The sequence below is a fragment of the Oryctolagus cuniculus genome, chromosome 11 (genome assembly GCF_051225735.1).
Source record: "Oryctolagus cuniculus isolate XC-2025 breed Fujian yellow rabbit chromosome 11, ASM5122573v1, whole genome shotgun sequence".
In the NCBI taxonomy this organism is placed as follows: domain Eukaryota; kingdom Metazoa; phylum Chordata; class Mammalia; order Lagomorpha; family Leporidae; genus Oryctolagus; species Oryctolagus cuniculus.
This window is the reverse complement of record NC_142877.1, coordinates 121825961-121844231: the sequence shown is the minus strand read 5'-3', so window position 1 is coordinate 121844231 and position 18271 is coordinate 121825961.

Here is an 18271-nt window from a genome sequence, read left to right as displayed (position 1 = left end):
CAGGATGGACGTCGGCGCCCCCGAAGGAGACAGGGCCTGGAGGCCCAGAGAGCCCGTGCGCTAGAGAGGCTGAGGGCATCTCTGGCTCCCCTCCCATGGGGACCGGGGACGGGGCGTGTCCGAGCAGAACGCCGCCTGGGAGGACAAGAGAACGGTGGAGGATAACGGCAAACCGGCGAGCAGTCACCATCCTTTATTTCTCACCGGGCACGGGCGTGCTGGCTCTCACGTCCACCATGGCCTTAGCAAGTCCCGGCCGGCCACCAGGAAGTGATCAAGTGATACTTTAGGTCACAGCGGAGGCTTGCACTGTTTCACTGTCCCGGCCCCTTTGCACTCCTGTCTCAGTTACCTGGGGGGCCGCACTGTGAGGCAAGCCTTCCCCTCACTCCCACCGCACGGAGCAGGAACTCAGGCGTCTGTGGCCGCTGTGGCAGTGGCTGGACAGCAGGGCTCAGAGCCCCAGGCCCCTCGGGGCAGGAGTTGTGGTGCGGTGGTTAAGTTGCTTGGGACACCACGTCCAGCTCTGAGTGGTGGTCGAGTCCCGGCTGCTCCACTTCTGACCCAGCTCCCTGCTAATGCACCGGGAGGCGGCTGATGATGGGCCGAGTGCTTGGGCCCCTGCACCCGCGTGGGAGACCTGGACGGACGGAGCGCCTGCCTCCTGGTTTGAGCCTGGCCCAGCCCCGGCTTTTGCACGCATTTGGGGCATGAACCAGGGATGGGAGATCTCTGTCGGTCCTTCCTCTCTGAGGCACTTTGCTTTCAAGCGAATAAGTTCATCTTGGAAAAGCATCCTGGGTTTGCGACACCGGGCTCTTCCCCGGGGCCTGTGCAGCTGCACGTCTGTCGCCAGCACCGCCTTCAAGAAAGTGGGCTGGGCAGCCCCAGGCAGCAGCGGCGGCCAGCGCGGTCTCCCGGCGCCCGTCCCCGGCTGCCACACAGGTCACTGCACGGGGGGAAAGGTTAGACAAACGCGGTGCTCGGCCTCGCTCTGAGCCTCGCCGCCCGCCCCACGAGTGCTCTAAACGCCTGTGACGGCTCCATAATCACCCGCGTGGTGCCCCACGCGCACCTTGTTATTTAAACGCCAATAAAAGGAGAAATAAAAAAAGTTAATGGTCTAAAACCCGCTTTCCTCAACGACCTAAGAGGACGTTTTACTCAGAAACGGGAGCGAGGAGGCCGGACTGCTCTTCCGGAGTTACGAGACAAATAAACAACCTCCCAGGGCTCCGCCGCCAGGTGTGCGTCACTGCCTGCAACGGCCCGGCTCCGGGCTCTGTCCGCCCCGAAGCTGCTCCCCAGGGGAGGAGGACACTGACGGGTTTCAGCCGTCCAGGCGCTGCCCTGCAGAGGAGGGTGAGCACGGGTGAGCTCAACCGAGCGTCCAGGGCACACCTGGCTCTGGGGAGCAGAACGGAGAACCCCCCAAGGGGAGGGGGCAGGTGCACAGGGGCTGACAGCTCACTGAACTGCGGCTCCAGGGAACGCAGGGGGCCACGCGCCGCAGCCCGGGCACTTGCAGAGGCTTCCCGGAGGGGGCAGGAGTTCCCGTCCAGACCAGAGCAAAGCAGGACGAGAGCGACGCCCTGCCTGTAGCAAGAGGGCAGCGGATGGTGGAGGCCCCGGGGCGGGGGCTGCTGGGCCCGGGGCAGCTGGAGGCCAAGGAGCCACGGGCAGGGCGGGGTCTGAGTGTGAGCGGGGGCCAGCAGGGAGACCCCCAGCACAACCCTCGCTCACGCCCACGGGAGTCAGGTTTGTAGACAGCGGCACGGACTGCGGCGCAGGTTCTCCCACGGGCAAAGACACAGCCAAGTCCATCACGCTGCATGCTACAAGACGGCCAGGCAGGACAGGAGCGCAGACAGAGAACGGAGGGGAAATTCAAGAATAAAACCATAACGTGGGCCCGGCACCGTGGCACAGCAGGTTAAGCTACCACCTGCAGCACCGCATCCCGTACGGGCACCGGTGAGTGGGCTGGCTGCCCCACTTCCACTCGGCTCCCTGCCAATGCGCCTGGGAAAGCAGTGGAGGACGCCCAGGACCTGGGCCCCTGCACCCACACAGAGACCCAGACGGGGCTCCTGGCACCTGGCTTCTGCCTGGCCCAGTCCCGGGTGCTACAGCCGTTTGGGGGTGAACCAGTGATGGAAGAGCCCTCTCTTTCCCTCTCTCTCCCTCTGTAACTCTGCCTTTCAAGTAAATAATAGAGATCTTTTAAATAAAAAGTACATGAAATGAACACTGCTTCTGTTCGTTTTAAACACAGTTTGGCCTGTGGTGCACGTGGATGATGAACCACAGTCTCCGGTCGGCAGCGCCGGCTCGAAGGCGGAGGCTGCATCCAGACTTGGCGTCTGTGTGGGGCTTGGGCAGTGTCTGCACTGGGCTCCGCTGGAGGGTGGAGCCTGATGACCTCACAGGAGGCCCACGGGCACAGAGCACCAACGCCCTCGGCGCACGGTGAGCCGACTGCACACGCCTGGCCCAGCAGACCCCGGCCCAGGGGTGCAGCCGATCGTGGTCTGAGCTCCGAGACGCTGAGCAGACACAAGCCGTCTGCCTTCCTAAGCAGGTTCCCCGGGCGCTTTATTGCAGAAATGAAATGGGCTACAACCTCTCTGACAGCAGCTGAAATCCAGCCCGATCGAGTCCGGCCGTGCTGAGTGGCGTAGGGACCACACACACGGCACGAGGAAGTCGGACTCCAGAAAGGCACCGGAACCCTGAAGCCAGATCTGCCCCAGCGACAGAGACCCTGACCCCGACCTGAGGGCAGCATGGACCAGGGGCACAGAGGGCCCGGCCAGTCAGCCCCAAGAGGTCCCCACACAAAGCTGGGGCCCCCAAGAGCTTCCGCTGAGCACGTCCGTCGTCACAAACACCCAGGCCTCGCTCAACGACGATTAAGAGCCACGCGTGGCCCAAATCTGGCAAATGAGTTGAAGCCCCACACAGAGCCTCGTGCCGGTCGGACCTGCGCTCACAGCCGCTGTGTCAAAAAGAAGAAAAACAGGAGCTTCCATGTGAGAAATCATTTTAAAGTAGCCCTGTCCCTCGCTGGCAACAACCCAGGGCCCCCATAGAATCCAATAACAAATACAGACTCTCACCCCAGAACGCACCTCCCATGTGGGCCTCAAATCCTGATCACACACGAAGTCGTGAGAAAATTGAGCCCTGGTCAAAAAATCTCAAAAAAAAAAAAAAATAAATAAATAAATAAACAGAAAGGCAGGCTGCGGGCCCACGGGCAGCAGGGTCTCCCGGCCCAGAGCCGGCGCCGTGGCGTGGCATACAGCCACAACGGAAGATACGCGTGTGAAATAGGCCCTGGGAAATGAGATTTTAAAACACGTGTAACATACAAGGGACTATAAAGTGGCAGAAATTTGAAAAATAAACAAGTAGTAGTGTGGGAGTAACATCGTGAACTACGTCGTAGTTGACGCTGAAAGCTCGTGGGCAGCTTAGAGCAGGTCAGCACCGGGATGACGCGGTTGTTGAGCCGGAAGGAGACGCGGCGCCAACTCCACCACGAGAGACGGGGGCAGGGGGAGGGCAGAGAAGTCGGCGTCGGGGGGACCTCACGAAGGACGCGAGGCTCAGGTCCACGTGGCCCAGAGCAACACAGGGACCTCCCTCTGACACGCAATGAATCCGCCCCAGACACGTGGTGGCCACCCTGCGGGACGGAGGAGCTGCTAACGTGGCGGGAAGAACGCGGTGTCTACGACGGGGCAGCACTGAGACGCCCGGAGGACGCGAGGGGGGTGCCCTGGGCCGTCTCAGAGGAACCGTGCGCTCCGTGACGAGGGGAGAGCGCAGACAGCTTAGTAAGAAGATGCCCCAGGAATCCACCCCCAGCAGGGAATTCTGAGACGGAAGTGAGCACACCCAGGAGACACTGAGCGGCACAAACCAGGGGTCGCAAACAAGGGAAGCGTGGGGGTACGCACACCTTGAAGCAAGCGCGCAGGACACACACAGTAACCAGGCAACAACAGCGCCCACCCAGTGCCAGGGCTTACGGCGACCTACAGTAAACCAGACAGAACAGCGCCAGACAGAGGGGCTAATGCAGACCTGGGGTTATAATTTATCTCTGGGGGCTAATGTAGACTTGGACCCCGATTATTTTTGGAGAAGAGTAAATATTTTTACTTTGCTACGTTTAAAAGTAAAATTTGCAAAGATAAATTCTAAATAAATGAGAGTTCAAAAACATTCCGAAGGGAAGTAGTAGAATGATTAAAATAAAATCAACAGATAGATGAACAGTCAGAGGGGAACAGGGAAGTCGGAGCAAGAGAAAGCATAGAAGATGATAAACACAGGGGCCGGCGCTGTGGCCTGGCGGGTGAAGCTGCCCTCTGCTGTGCCGGCATCCACGTGGACGCTGGTTCAAGTCCCAGCTCCTCCACTCTGGTCCAGCTCCCTGCTGTGGCCTGGGAGAGCAGCGGAAGACGGCCCAAGTGCTCAGGCCCCTGCACCCCGTGGGAGACCCGCGTGGAGCTCCTGGCTCCTGGCTCTGGCCTGGCCCGGCCCTGGCCGTTCCAGCCATTTGTGGCGTCAACCAGCAGAGGGGAGACCTCGCATTCTCTCCTTTTCTCCCTTCTCTCTCTGTGTCTCTGCCTTTCAAGCAAAATAAAATGAATCTTTTTTTTTTTTTTTGACAGGCAGAGTGGACAGTGAGAGAGAGAGACAGAGAGAAAGGTCTTCCTTTGCCGTTGGTTCACCCTCCAATGGCCGCCGCGGCCAGCGCGCTGTGGCCGGCGCTCCTCACTGATGCGATGGCAGGAGCCAGGTACTTCTCCTGGTCTCCCATGGGGTGCAGGGCCCAAGCACTTGGGCCATCCTCCACTGCACTCCCGGGCCACAGCAGAGAGCTGGCCTGGAAGAGGGGCAACCAGGACAGAATCCGGCGCCCTGACCGGGACTAGAACCCGGTGTGCCGGCGCCGCAAGGCGGAGGATTAACCTAGTGAGCCACGGCGCCGGCCTAAAATGAATCTTTTTTAAAAGATGATAAACATAAATCAAGATCTCTTACAAACTCCTAACACAGGCCGTCCAGGCGCGGCACTTACAGGGGAGACGGCCGCACTGGGCTCTGAGAGGGTGACCGCGAACTTCGGAACGCGGGAGCACGAACAAGATGCCTCCGCGAAACAGCAGCCAAAAGGAAATCGAAATGCGAATCAGCGGGGCTTAAAGCAAAATGCAAGCCACGATCACTACAAAACGACAAAACGCTGAATATGCCAGCATGTCTGACAGCTCCACGCAGGGATCACCCAACAGCTGATGTCACCGTGCAGCAGGTCAGGCCGCCGTTTGCAACGCCAGCACCGCACGTCATGGTGCGGGGCTCGGGCCCCGGCCGCTCCGCTTCCCACCCAGCTCCCGGCTGCTGCACCTGGGAAGGCAGCACTGGTGGCCCAAGGGCTGGGCTCCGGCACCCACGTGGAGCCCAGGACCGCCCCTGGCCGCAGGTTTGGCCCGGCCCAGCTATCTGGGGAGTGAATGAGCGAGTGGTTTCCCTCTCCCCCTCTCTCCCTCTCCCTCTCCCTCTCTCTCTCTCTCCCTCTCCCTCTCTCTCTCTCTCCCTCTCCCTCTCTCTCCCTCTCTCTCTCTCTCCCTCTATTCCTCTCTGTCTGTCATTCTTCCTTTCAGATAAACAGGTAAAGATTTAAAAAAAAAAACATATACCAGGCAATTATAAATGGAGGAAGAAATAAGAGCTGGAGAACGCACTCAGCAGTTCGAGCTCACAGCTCGCAAGCTGTCCCGGTGAGAAGGCGGCAGCCCCGGCGCGTCCGCTCGGCACACGAGGGGGGGGGGGTTAAACGTCGCCGCATCCCACTTCAAAGGCCTGCGGTGAGGCAGAACAACTTTTCAGACAAAACTAATTAAATTAGGAGTTAATGACAAAAGGGTCTTCAGAAAGACTGAACAGACTTGCAAAATCTTAAAGCACACTTCCACATCAGTCACAGATGAAAGAAAAAGATTACATTATATATAAAATATAATTAGATTTCAAAACTCACAGGATGTAGCTAAGTTCATGCATAAAAAGAAATTTACACTGTTAAGTTGAGACAAAAAAAAGGTTGAAACTTAATAAGACAAGGATCCAACATGAGAAACTAGAAAAAAACAGCGAAATGCACCAAAGAAATACGAGACGTCCCCAAAAATCCTGGAAATGCTTATTGTGAAAAACACGAGGCAGACATTTTTGGCACCAAAATAAATTCTGGTTATGACCCAGATGGAGAGAAGCCCGCCTGGGGCACTGAGGCCAAGGCGTCAGCGTGAGTGGGGAGCGAGAGGGACTGCACCGTCATCGAAGCCAGGCAGACGTGGGATCCACGGCGGGCCGGAGAAGCAGGGTGAGCACAGGGGCTGCCCGGCGTGAGGACCCCCCACCGGGCTCCCTGAGGACGAGCTGGCGTCGGGGCGAAGCCAGCGGCCGGGTCGCCTGCGCCTGTCTTTGGGGAGCAATGCACGAGTGAACGCACCGAAGGGCTCAGCAGAGACTCGAGCGACGGAATTACACTGAGCTCCACCACAGACGTCGGAGACAGGAGAAAGGCAGCCCAGAGGAATCATGGGACATCGTCAGGGGACCGCACCTCCCCTAAAAGCAGGCTGGGGGAGAGGAGAGGGCAGGGAGCGCGTCTAAGGAGACGACCCGAAGCCCTGCCCTGCCCTGCCTTGCGGCCAAGCCCCGGCACACGGGGACCCCATCAGCTCAGCCAGCAGTGCCCGGGGCTCAAAGATGCACAAGACATCCAGGGGGCAGTGAGAGGGAGGACCCACAGCACACAGGGACGCAGGCCCACAGCACACAGGGACGCAGGCCCACGGCCCAGCAGGACCCACGGCCTAGCAGGACCCACAGCTCAGGAGGCCCACGGCCTAGCAGGACCCACGGCCCAGCAGGAGGCCCACGGCCCAGCAGGACCCACAGGGACAGCGCAGCCACACTGCTGACAAACGCTTTGCCAGCGAGGCCTGGCCAGCGAGGCCAGCTTGCAAAACCAAGAGAGAAGCAAAAGTCCCCGGGGCAAACAAGAAGGGAGGGGCTCCCTACCGCCAGCCCCCCTCGCGGGAACTGACAGGAAGCTCAGGCTGGAACAAAGAGAGCCCACAGCCCTGACTCCGGCCCCTCGGCGTGACGCGGACGCCCCAGCAGCAGGCTGCGAGCGGCCCTGGAGACAGCTGCGTGGGAGTGCACACTGCGGAGGTGCAGATGCGGCACCAGGAACGGGGACTGGAGGCGGGGCTGGGCGGGGCTGCCGCGAGCCGCCTGAGCCGCCTGTGAGACCTCTCCCTGAGCGCAGTTCTTTCTAGAAGAAGCAAACAGAAGAGGACGCAAAGGACGGCGAGGGAAAGCCGGAGGAGGAGAGGACGTAACCCAGCCCAGCGGTGCCGGGAGCCCCCATCCACCAGTAGCTCCTTGAATGCAAATGCAGCAAAATCTCCAATAAAGAGACGCTCGGGGCCGGCGCTGTGGCGCGTGGGTCAACACCCCGGCCTGGGGCACTGGCATCCCATATGGCCCCCGGTCAAGTCCCAGCTCCCCACTTCTGATCCAGGGCCCTGCTAATGCACCTGGGAAAGCAGCAGAAGATGGCCCAGGTCCTTGGGCCCCTGCACCCGCGTGGGAGACCCGGTAGAAGCTCCTGGCTCCTGGCTTCAGATGGGCATAGCTCTGGCTGTTGTGGCCAACAGGGGAGTGAACCAACGGAGGGAAGCTCTCTCTCTCTCTCTCTCTCTCTCTCTCTCTCTCTCTCTCTCTCTCCCTCCCTCTCTCTGCCTCTCCTCTCTCTGTGTAACTCTGACTTTCAAATAAATAAATAAATCTTTAAAAAAAAAAAAGATACCCCATGACTGAAAGGATGGAGAACAAGGCCCTGCACGAGCTGCCCGCGCTTCTGAGGCCACGCGGACCACAGGCGTGGGTGGAGACGCGCTCTCATGCCAACGGAGCCCGGGAGGGAAGGCACAGCTATAATTCACAACATGCCAACGTCCTCGCCTGATGAAAGAAAACGGCCCAGCAGACAGAGGACTGCGTGCAGTGCAGCCGTGGCCACGGACGTGGGAAGCCCACAGCCAGCACTGCGCCCAGCAGAGAAAGACGGATGCTCCCTCGCAAATCCCGAAGGCGGCAGCATCCCTCGCCTTTGCCGTCAGACTCAGCGCAGCGTCAGGTGGATTTCATTTACTGAAATCCCTGACGGCTCCACCCCGACTGCTAGAATAACGGCATCCAGGACACAAAATCAGGCTTTTCTGCCTGCCGACGAAGAACTGTGCGACAAGGAAATCAGGGGAACCATGCCACCTCACAGCAGCCGCAAAGATGAAGTGTTCAGGAAAAATGCAGCTGTGAACACCTGCGCATGAAAACTGTAAAACATGAACGGGAGGAAGCGAAGAAGACACAGTAAATGGAAAGTCGCCCCGGGCTCACGGATCGCAAGCGGTGTTGTTAAAATGTCCACACCGCCAAAGCGACCCATCGATTCAGCCAATGCCCATCAGGGCTCCAGTGTCATTTTTCATATAAGTGGAAAAACAAGCTTAAAAGTCATAGAGGACCACACAGACGCACACACAGCCAAGCAGCTACGACCAAAAAGAACAAAGCTAACGGCATCAAGCGATCGGGTTCCAACGACACTGCCAGGCTGTGATGGGAGGCACAGCATGACCCCGGACAAAGTAAAGACATAAATCCGCCAGTGGAACGGACCGGAGAGCCCACACATAAACTCACACGTGAACGGTCAGTGGCGTTCAGACCACGGTACCCAGAACACACAGCGGGAAAAGGCGTTGTCTTCCATTGATGGTGCTGGGAAAACTGGGTGTCCACGCACAGCAAAGAGAACGTGGCCCTGTGTCCCCCCGGAAACAAAGCCCAACTCGAAATGGATGAAAGACATAACCAGGAGGCCGGGAGCCGCTGGAAGGAAGCGGGGGGCGGGGCTCACTTCGTGCTGGGCCCTGACTTCCTCCCGGCTTCACCCCTCATCACAGGCTGCACACACACAGACGCAGCCTTGGGGCCTCGTCCGGCTGAAGGCCCCGCACAGCAGAGGGAGCAACGGGGTGAAGACAAACCACAAAGCACAGAAAGTGCCCGTCAGGAGTTAACACCCAAACACCACGGAACGCGGGTCCATGCGGAGCCCAATCAGAAATGGACAAAAGGCTTACGTGGGCATCTCTCAACAGAAGACAGAAATGGCCAACAGATGCGCAGCGCACTGTTAGTGATCAGGAAGTGCGAAGGAAAACCCCACAGAGACAGCGCCTCTCCTGTCAGGACGGGAACCATCAACCAGGCAAAGGCGAGCCCGCGCCGGCCAGGGCAGGGGAGAGGCAACCCCGTGCAGCGCTGGCGGCGTGCAACCAGCACAGCCGTTCTGGGGAGGCACATGCAGCTCCCTCAGAAAACCAAGACCAGAACCCGCAGGGGACCCAGCAACCTCACCCCGAGGATCCACCCGCGGGGACCAAGTGGGTCCCTCACCCCGAGGATCCACCCGCGGGGACCAAGTGGGTCCCTCGCCCCGAGGACCCACCCACGGGGACCAAGTGGGTCCCTCACCCCGAGGATCCACCCGCGGGGACCAAGTGGGTCCCTCACCCCGAGGATCCACCCGCAGAGACCAAGTGGGTCCCTCACCCCGAGGATCCACCCGCGGGGACCAAGTGGGTCCCTCACCCCGAGGATCCACCCGCGGGGACCAAGTGGGTCCCTCACCCCGAGGATCCACCCACAGGGACCAAGTGGGTCCCTCACCCCGAGGATCCACCCGCGGGGACCAAGTGGGTCCCTCACCCCGAGGATCCACCCGCGGGGACCAAGTAGGTCCCTCACCCTGAGGATCCACCCGTGGGGACCAAGTAGGTCCCTCGCCCCGAGGATCCACCCACGGGGACCAAGTGGGTCCCTCGCCCCGAGGATCCACCCGCGGGGACCAAGTGGGTCCCTCACCCCGAGGATCCACCCGCAGGGACCAAGTGGGTCTGCTCGCGAGCTGTGTGCACTCCCACGTCCTGCCGCCTGTGCCCAGCTGCTGATCACGGAATCCACGCGGGCCACGTCAACAGGGGCCTTACAGATGAGGACAGTGGGTGGATGTCCGAGCACAGGGCTGCCTCCCCGAGAAGGGAGCCCTGGCACTGGCCGCAGCGCGGGTGGAGCCGGACAAGCCGATGCTGAGTGAGCGGCAGAGCCAAGCGCCACGTGTGCCGCTCGGACACGGAGTCTGAGCGCGTGCTTCACCACCCTGCTCTGCACTAGTCAGAGGGGAAGGAGCTGGGACAGGAGCGGGCAGGTCACGCCGGGCAGGTCTCTGCCGTCGGGGGACAGGGGAGCTGGGCGAGGTCTTGTCCGGGTGGAGATCCAGAGTCAGGCGCACCGCGCACACCAGGCACCAGAGGAGCCAAACGCGAGCCACAGAGCACTGCCCATCACAAGTACAGACGGCGGGGTCTGGGGAGGGACAGGCTCAGGCGTCCACGGCAGGAGCGCGGGGCTTGGGTGCGCCCGGGGAAGATGAGGCTGCTGGGGCCGGCGCTGGGGAGGTGGGCAGGCTGCCACCTGCAGCGTGGTTTCCCGTATCACAGTGCCGGTCTCAGCACCAGCTGTTCCGCTTCCGACCCAGCTCCCTGCTCAAGGCCTGGGAAAGCAGTGAAGGGCGGCCCACGTGCCTGGGCCCCTGCACCTGTGTGGGAGACCTGGAAGAAGCTCCTGGCTCCTGGCTTGGGCCTGGCCCAGGGGTGGCTGCTGTGGCCATCTGGGAAGCGAACCAGCACATGGAAGACCTCTCTCTCTCTCTCTCTCTCCCCCCCCCCACCCCATCACTCCACCAACTAAATAAATAAATCTTAAAGAAACTAAGAAGCCGTAAGTGCCGGGCCCTGCTCCCGGGCTCAGCGACGCACGTGCTCACCCTGCGGGCACTGTTCTGTCATTTTCCAGGCATTCCTCGGAACACTGGCCAGACTGGTGCGTCCGTGTGGATGCCAGGATGGTGGGCGGCCCCTGCCACACGGGGCTGAGGGGTGAGCAGGGGCCCCACACTGCACCGGGGACACGGTGACACGTGTGAGAAATGCGTGCTGCTGTCATGAACCTGCAGTGTGGCACGGGCACGCTGGCCGCCGCTGTGCAGGGCCCCTGAGCTGTTGGCCAAGTGACCGGGCCTCTGGAAAGCTGCGGGCGGCTCAGGGCTGGGCTCCAGAGCGGTCTCCATAGCTGGGCAGGGCGGGAGCAGACCTCTGGGGCAGCAGCCCGACGGGGAATAGCTGAGACAGACGGGTGACAGCAGGTGACAGGGCTGCCTGTGGGGGGGAGCCCCAGAGACAGGGGACCCCGCTTCTCACCGGGGAAACTCCAACGACTGCCCGAGCCCCTCTTGCCCCTGTGGACACCATCACTGCCTGCTCCTCCCAGGACGACCTCATTTGGAAATGGGGTCCTGCAGGTGGAATCTGCGGAGATGGGGGCGCCCTTCACCTCACGTGTCCGAGTCCTTTCGTGGCCAGGAGAGAGGCAGGCGGGGAGGAGAGAGGCGGCGGCGAGGAGACGCCTGTGTGGGCCTCAGAGTACCAGCAGCCGCAGGAGCCCCCAGAGGGGCAGCCCGGCCCTGGCCAGGCCCTGCTTCCAGCCTCAGGTCTCCAGGGCTGCAAGAGAACACACGCTGTGGCTGGACGCCAGCCAGTGTGCGGCCCGGTCAAGCAGCCCCAGAAAACGCCCGAGGCCCGAGGCAGACATTTCTGGGGAAGGATTTCCGACTGCTGCATCCCAGAACCTCAGCACACAGGATGCGCTGGAGGGAGGGAAGCCACGGGGAGCCACGGTGGCCACGGGGAGCCACGGGGAGCCACGGGGAGACACGAGGGAGGGACACGGGGGAGGGACATGGGAAGCCACGGGGGGCACAGGGAGCCACGAAGAGCCACGGGGAGCCACAGGAAGTCACGGGAGCCACGAGGAGCCACGGGGAGTCATGAGGAGCTGCAGGGAGCCATGGGGAGTCACAGGGAGCCACGAGGACCCATGGGAAGTCACAGGAAGTCACAGGGAGCCACAGGGAGCCACAGGGAGTCACAAGGAGCCACAAGGAGCCGCGGGGAGCCACGGGGAGTCACAGGGAGCCACGGGGGGCCACGGGGAGCTGGCCCTGTGGCTCCCAGGAGCTCAGCCCCTCGCTGCTGCCCTGGTCCTCCGTGCTTCGCAGGCTCATCCTGCCGCCCTCGGCCCCGCTCACTGCTCAGGCCCCTGGGAGGGCACCGGGCAGGTGAACAGTGCCGGATGAGCGGCTGGTGGGCTGTGGCCTCCGCTCGCCTCTGCCAGCTTCCTCACGCTTCCCTGCCCATCCGGAGCTACACTTTGAGCATCGCCAGCAGGGGCTGTCCTGCATGGCCACCCCTGCCCCCGCAGGGCCCTCTGCTGGGCGGCCACTGTCTGGCCGGGCGCCCTCCGTTCCACTCCCTTTGCCCGCCTCTCCCATCAGCTGTCCCGGCTCCTGCCTGAGCGGCTCGTCTGCCCGCTCCGTCCTTATCACGGCTGCCAGAAGCCGCTCCCCGTCTCTGCTTGCTGGGAGACGCAGCTCATGTCAGAATCTGTGTGCATACAAATGAATCCGTGTCGCTGCAGTCTGGGCTGTGGTTATGGTGTGATTCGGCGATATCTGGAGAGAGCTCCCCCGGCTCTCGGGCCCGGACCTCAGATGCGGCTTCTCGTCAGCAGGATGAGGGCAGACACAGCTGCTCACACGCCTGCGCCGTCTCCCTCGTCCTCCTCAGCCAGCCACGGACGCTTGGAGCCTGCAGGAGCGCTCCCCCGTCACGGAGGAAGTGACGGTGACCCTTGGAGGAATCTCACTCCCAACTCCCACCCAAGCAAGCACGCGGACCCCAGCCCCAGCAGGACGCCGCCCACCGCCCCCTGCACACAGTCCTCCGAGGCCAAAGCCAAGCCTCCCCCAAGGCTCTCCCCATGAAACCTCCAGGCGGCCTGCACCCCTCAGTGGGACGTCTGTGCCCACCCAGGTCCACCCAGTTGCTGTGTATGACGGAAGTTTCTGGATCTTAGAGGTGAAAACCGTGTTCCATTGCGTCCACATACCACACATGTGCTGTCTGTCGATGGACACGAGGGCTGGTCCCACCTCGTGCTGCAGCAGGGACACAGGTGTGCATCCAGCCGTCCACACACTGATTGCGTTTCCGTCAGATTTGCAGGCGCGTCACCCCCCGCAACTGGCGGCGACTCCCCGAGACGGGGCAGCCCCAAGTCGCTCCCCTGGGATCCTGTGGCCATGGAGGGCACACCAAGCCAAGACCCCCTCCCTGTTCCCAACACAGGCAGACGCAAGATCCGCGCTAACTGCAGAAATATTTCCCAAAATGAAGTCGGACGCAGGTGAGAGACCCGATCCGTGAGGTCAGAGCAGGGGTAGCGGGGTGGGGCGGGGTGCAGCGGTCCCCACCAGCCCCAGGGCGGTTGTGAGCAGGAATCGAGACGCTGCGGGGAAGCTGGCTGTGACGGGAGCCGCGTGCTCCGGCTCCCTCTCCAAGCCACACCTGGGACGGCTGTGGCCCCGCCGCCTTCCGACTCTCGCACCAGCACCGCGCCAGAAACCCACCGAGAGGTTTGGAAAGCGTCGTTCGGCTGGGCTCTTCCACCTCTGCCACCGGCATTCGCCCTCGCTCTCGCGGAGTCCTCTGGCTTCCCCGGTGCGGGGAGCTGGACGGGAAGTGGACCGGCAGGCCTGGCGTGGATCCCGCTCGGGAAGCAGGCGGGCGGCACAGGCGGCAGCGTCCCCGCCCTGGATGTGGAGACCATTCATGAACACGTTTCACTCGCTCTTCCAAAAGCAAACCTAAAAAGAACACACTTCAGGAGAACGCATGAGTCGCGGACCCTTGCGGGATGGTTTGAGTGGTCTTGTGTCCCTGTGTCCCCTTAAATGAGCTGTGAACTTTGAGGGGCTCCTGAGTCATTAATCACAATTAACTGCACCAGCTGTCGTGCCCTGTGCGTGCCTGATCCGCTCCCTGAGGCCGAATCTATCCACAGGACGGAGGCACCGGCCCGGGGGTAAACGGTGTGGCGACCCCCGGGGCCTCGGCGGCCACCAGGAGCTGCGGCTGGGCGGGCACTTCTGCTCCAGAGCTTGCCAGAGCAAGGCCCCCCTGTCCTGCATGGTGGGGTCTTGGAGACAGGCAGGAAGGACCCCACGGTGGCCAGGGCGCAACGCAAGGGCCAGCAGGGAGACCAGGTGCAGCGGGCGGTGGGGGGGAGGGGGGACAGAACGCTGCCAAAGCCCGCAAAATTAAAATCCTCGCGAAACGGTTTAACGTTAGCGGATGGATTATTAAGGAAATCTTTGGCAAGCTGACTCAGGTCGGGCCGCGGGCCCAGCCCTGCTGGGGCGAGAGCTCCCGGCTTCCCCCACTGCACGGAGGTCTGTGGAGCCATCGGAGACCCAGGCCGGGCCCAGCCCCTCCCACTGCCCCTGCAGGCCTCTGGGGTGGGGGGTGGGGTCCTGAGGAGGAGTTGCTGTTGGGATCAGACGGGCTGGGCCGTCAAGGGCTCCCCACACCTGGGCACCACGAGATAGGACGGACGCTCGTGTGACGGCTCTCGAGCCCCGTCTCCCTTGGCAGATGAGGAAGCCACCGAGGAGGTGGTACCCGGGAGCCGTGTCATCGTCCCTCCTTATGCTGTTTGCAAAGGCGGGAATCAGCACAGCTCGGACACGCTCGGGACACGGCCTGCAGGTGCGGAAACCGCCGATCCCGCTCAGGACACGGCCTGCGGGCAGGAGCAGGTGCGGAAACCGCCGATCCCGCGCCGGCCGCGCTCTGCCTTCCGGCCATTCCCATGGGGTCTTCCTTCTCCACCGCCCCTCGGCTCCCAGGCCCGACGGCCGACTTTGCTCTGTGGGCTCCACTGAGAATTCCAGCTCTTTGCAGCCTCGGGAGAGCCGCCGTCCGTGGGCAGGAGCAGCCCCGGCGGCCGAGGGCCCGGGGCAGTGAGCGTGGCAACTGCGTCTGTGGGAGCCAAGGGACTCTGACCTCTCCCCTCAGGCTCCTTCGGTACAAATACGGGCTCTGCACGCTGGGACTGGCGTCCGCACACCCGGGGCCCACAGCAGAGAGGGGGACCCACGCGGGGGAGCTCAATCCTGGTTCTCGCAGGCCTGGGGCTGGGGTCTCCCTCCAGCCCGGCCTTTCCTTCTGAGGTTGCATTTAACTCCCCGTCCCACCTCCAGGGCTGAGCCGCTGGCGTCTGGGGCTCTGCCCTGACGGGTTCCGCTGTGCACGCGCAGTTTTCTGTTCTGGTCCAGCCTTCGCGTGAGCATGCGTGCAGCACGGGGAGCCTCCCGGGGGCCGTTCAGCTCGCTGTGCCAGCTGTGACCCACCACCGTCACTCCTCTCTGCATGATGACAACACAGTGTGTGCGTCTGGCTCCGTAATAAAGGAAAGAAGAGGACCTGGGTCCCAGTTCTGCAGGTGTGGGGTGCAGCGCCCCAACCCAGCGACGCTTCCCAGCCCACAAGGTCCCAGAGCATCCCAGGGCAGGCAGGGGTCCCACGTGTGCATCCTCCCTCTTCCTACGAAGCCACCAGGATCCAGTCTCAGGCACCCTGTGCTAATGACCTCGTGTTACCTGCTCACCTGCCACAGGCCCCTCCTCCCAGCCACAGAGCCGGGGTCAGCTTCTGCCACTCAGCCCGAGAAGTGCAGAGATCACTCAGGCCACACCCACACTGCGCACTGACCCAGAGACCGGTCAGCGCCCGGCCGGAGGGAGGCACGTTCTCACGGTTTTCACACTGTTATTCCCTTCTTTATTTCAAAGGCTCAGAGACAGACAGAAAAACAGACAGACACACAGAGATCGCCCGTCGACTGGCTCACTCCCCCGAGCCCACAGCAGCAGGGGCTGAGCCAGGCGGCAGCAGGGGGCCAGGAACTCAACAGCACTCTCCTGCATGGGTGGCACCCAACTTCTTCAGTCATCACTCGCCGTCTCCCTGGGTGTAGTGAACAGGAAGCTGGCACCAGGAGCGGAGCCAGGGCTCAAACCCAGGCACCTCCGATGGGATGCAGGCGTCCCAAGCTTTACCCTAACCTGCTGTACCAAGAGCCCGGCCCCACCGCCCTCCTGTTTGCAAGCTCCTGTGTGCCACGTCGTCTGAGCCTCGTCACCATCACACAGACAGGGAACCAACCCGGGGCGGGCTCTCCATTTATAATGAACCTTCTCCTGCTTCTCAAAGGAGAGGAGCCGCCGTTGGCCCGGTCCTGTCCACAGTGATGGAGAAGCATCTGGAACTCAGGGCTCCCAGGAAGACAGCAGTGGTGAGCGGAGCTCTGCCCAAGTCAGGGGACGCAGGATGGGTTAAAGAAGGGAAGGGGTGGATGACTGACAGTGGATGGATGGATGGATGGACAGTGGATGGATGGATGGACAGTGGATGGATGGATGAGTGGATGGGTGGATGGATAGACAGGTGGGTGGATGGATGGATAGACGGGTGGGTGGATGGATGGGTGAGTGGGTGGATGGGAGGGTGGATGAGTGGATGGACAGTGGATGGGTGGGTGGACAGTGGATGGACAGTGGATGGATGGGTGGACTGAATGTAGATGGGTGGATGGGTGGGTAGATGGACAGTGGGTGGATGGATGGATGGATGGACGGATGGGTGGGTGGATGGGTGGGTGGACAGTGGATGGATGGGTGGATGGGTGGGTGGATGGATGGGTGAGTGGGTGGATGGGTGAGTGGGTGGATGGGAGGGTGGATGAGTGGAGAATGGATGGATGGACAGTGGATGGGTGGGTGGACAGTGGATGGACAGTGGAATGGATGGGTGGACTGAATGTAGATGGGTGGATGGGTGGGTAGATGGACAGTGGATGGATGGATGGATGGACGGATGGGTGGGTGGATGGATGGATGGACAGTGGATGGTTTGATGGGTGGACAGACAGATGGGTGGGTGGACAGTGGATGGTTGGATGGGTGGACAGACAGATGGATGGATGGATGGATGGACAGTGGATGGATGGGTGGACTGAAGGTGGATGGGTGGATTCCTAGCTGAAGGCACTGAGGGACCCCAGCGGCATTCCAGGGGAGCTTCTAACCGACAAGGGCGTGAACTCATGGATAAGCTCCCTCCTGGCTCCTGCCTTCCCTGGGGATCACTCAGCAAGGATGCCATGGACAACAAACGCATGTCCTCTGTCCACCCGTTCTCTCCTCCCATGTCCATGACGGCTGGGGCTGGGCCACACTGAAGCCAGGAGCCTGTGATGCCACCCATGTCTCCCATGTGGGTCGCAGGGACCCAAGCACTTGGGCCATCTTCTGCTGCTTCTCTGGGGGCATTAGCAGGGAGCTGGATCACAAGCACAGCAACTGGGACTTGAACCGGCATCCTCACATGGGAGGCTGGCATTGCAAGTGCTGGCCTAACCCACTGCGCCACAGCGCCAGCCCCACCAATGCGGAGCGCGCTGGCCCTCCATCCCTTCCTAGCAACCCCGTGTCTCCCTCACTGCTGCCCGAGGCTGTGCCTTCTTCTAAAACTGGAGCACAGGCCTGACGTGGGCTTTGCTCCCCAGAGAAGCCAGGCTGAGCCACGTGGTCTCCCCTTGCAGAACGGGGACTGTGAGCTCCTTGCGGGCGGGCACTGTGTCCTACACCTGCAGAACCTTCCCGTGCGCAACACAGGGCACAGTCCATGCCTGGCCATGTCAGCCAGAACTGGGCAGCAGGCGCACGGGGGGCCGTCAGGTGGGACGGTCAGAAGCAGGGCAGGAAGCCTCTGTATCCCAGGGGCTGGCTGAGATACTTGCAGACCCTTGGACGAGAGGCTGCCATTGTCTCCACGTCACAAAGGACGTGTGGTGTCACAGCTCCACGACTGTGGGCAGGGGAGGAGAATGCACGCCAAGAGATGGGTCTAACCCTAACCCTAACCCTAACCCTAGCTCTAACCCTAACCCTAAACCCTAACCCTAACCCTAACCCTAACACTACCCCTAACCCTAACCCTAACCCTAACCCTAACACTACCCCTACCCCTACCACTAACCCTAGCTCTAACCCTAACCCTAACACTACCCCTACTCCTACCACTAACCCTAGCTCTAACCCTAACCCTAACACTACCCTTACCCCTACCACTAACCCTAGCTCTAACCCTAA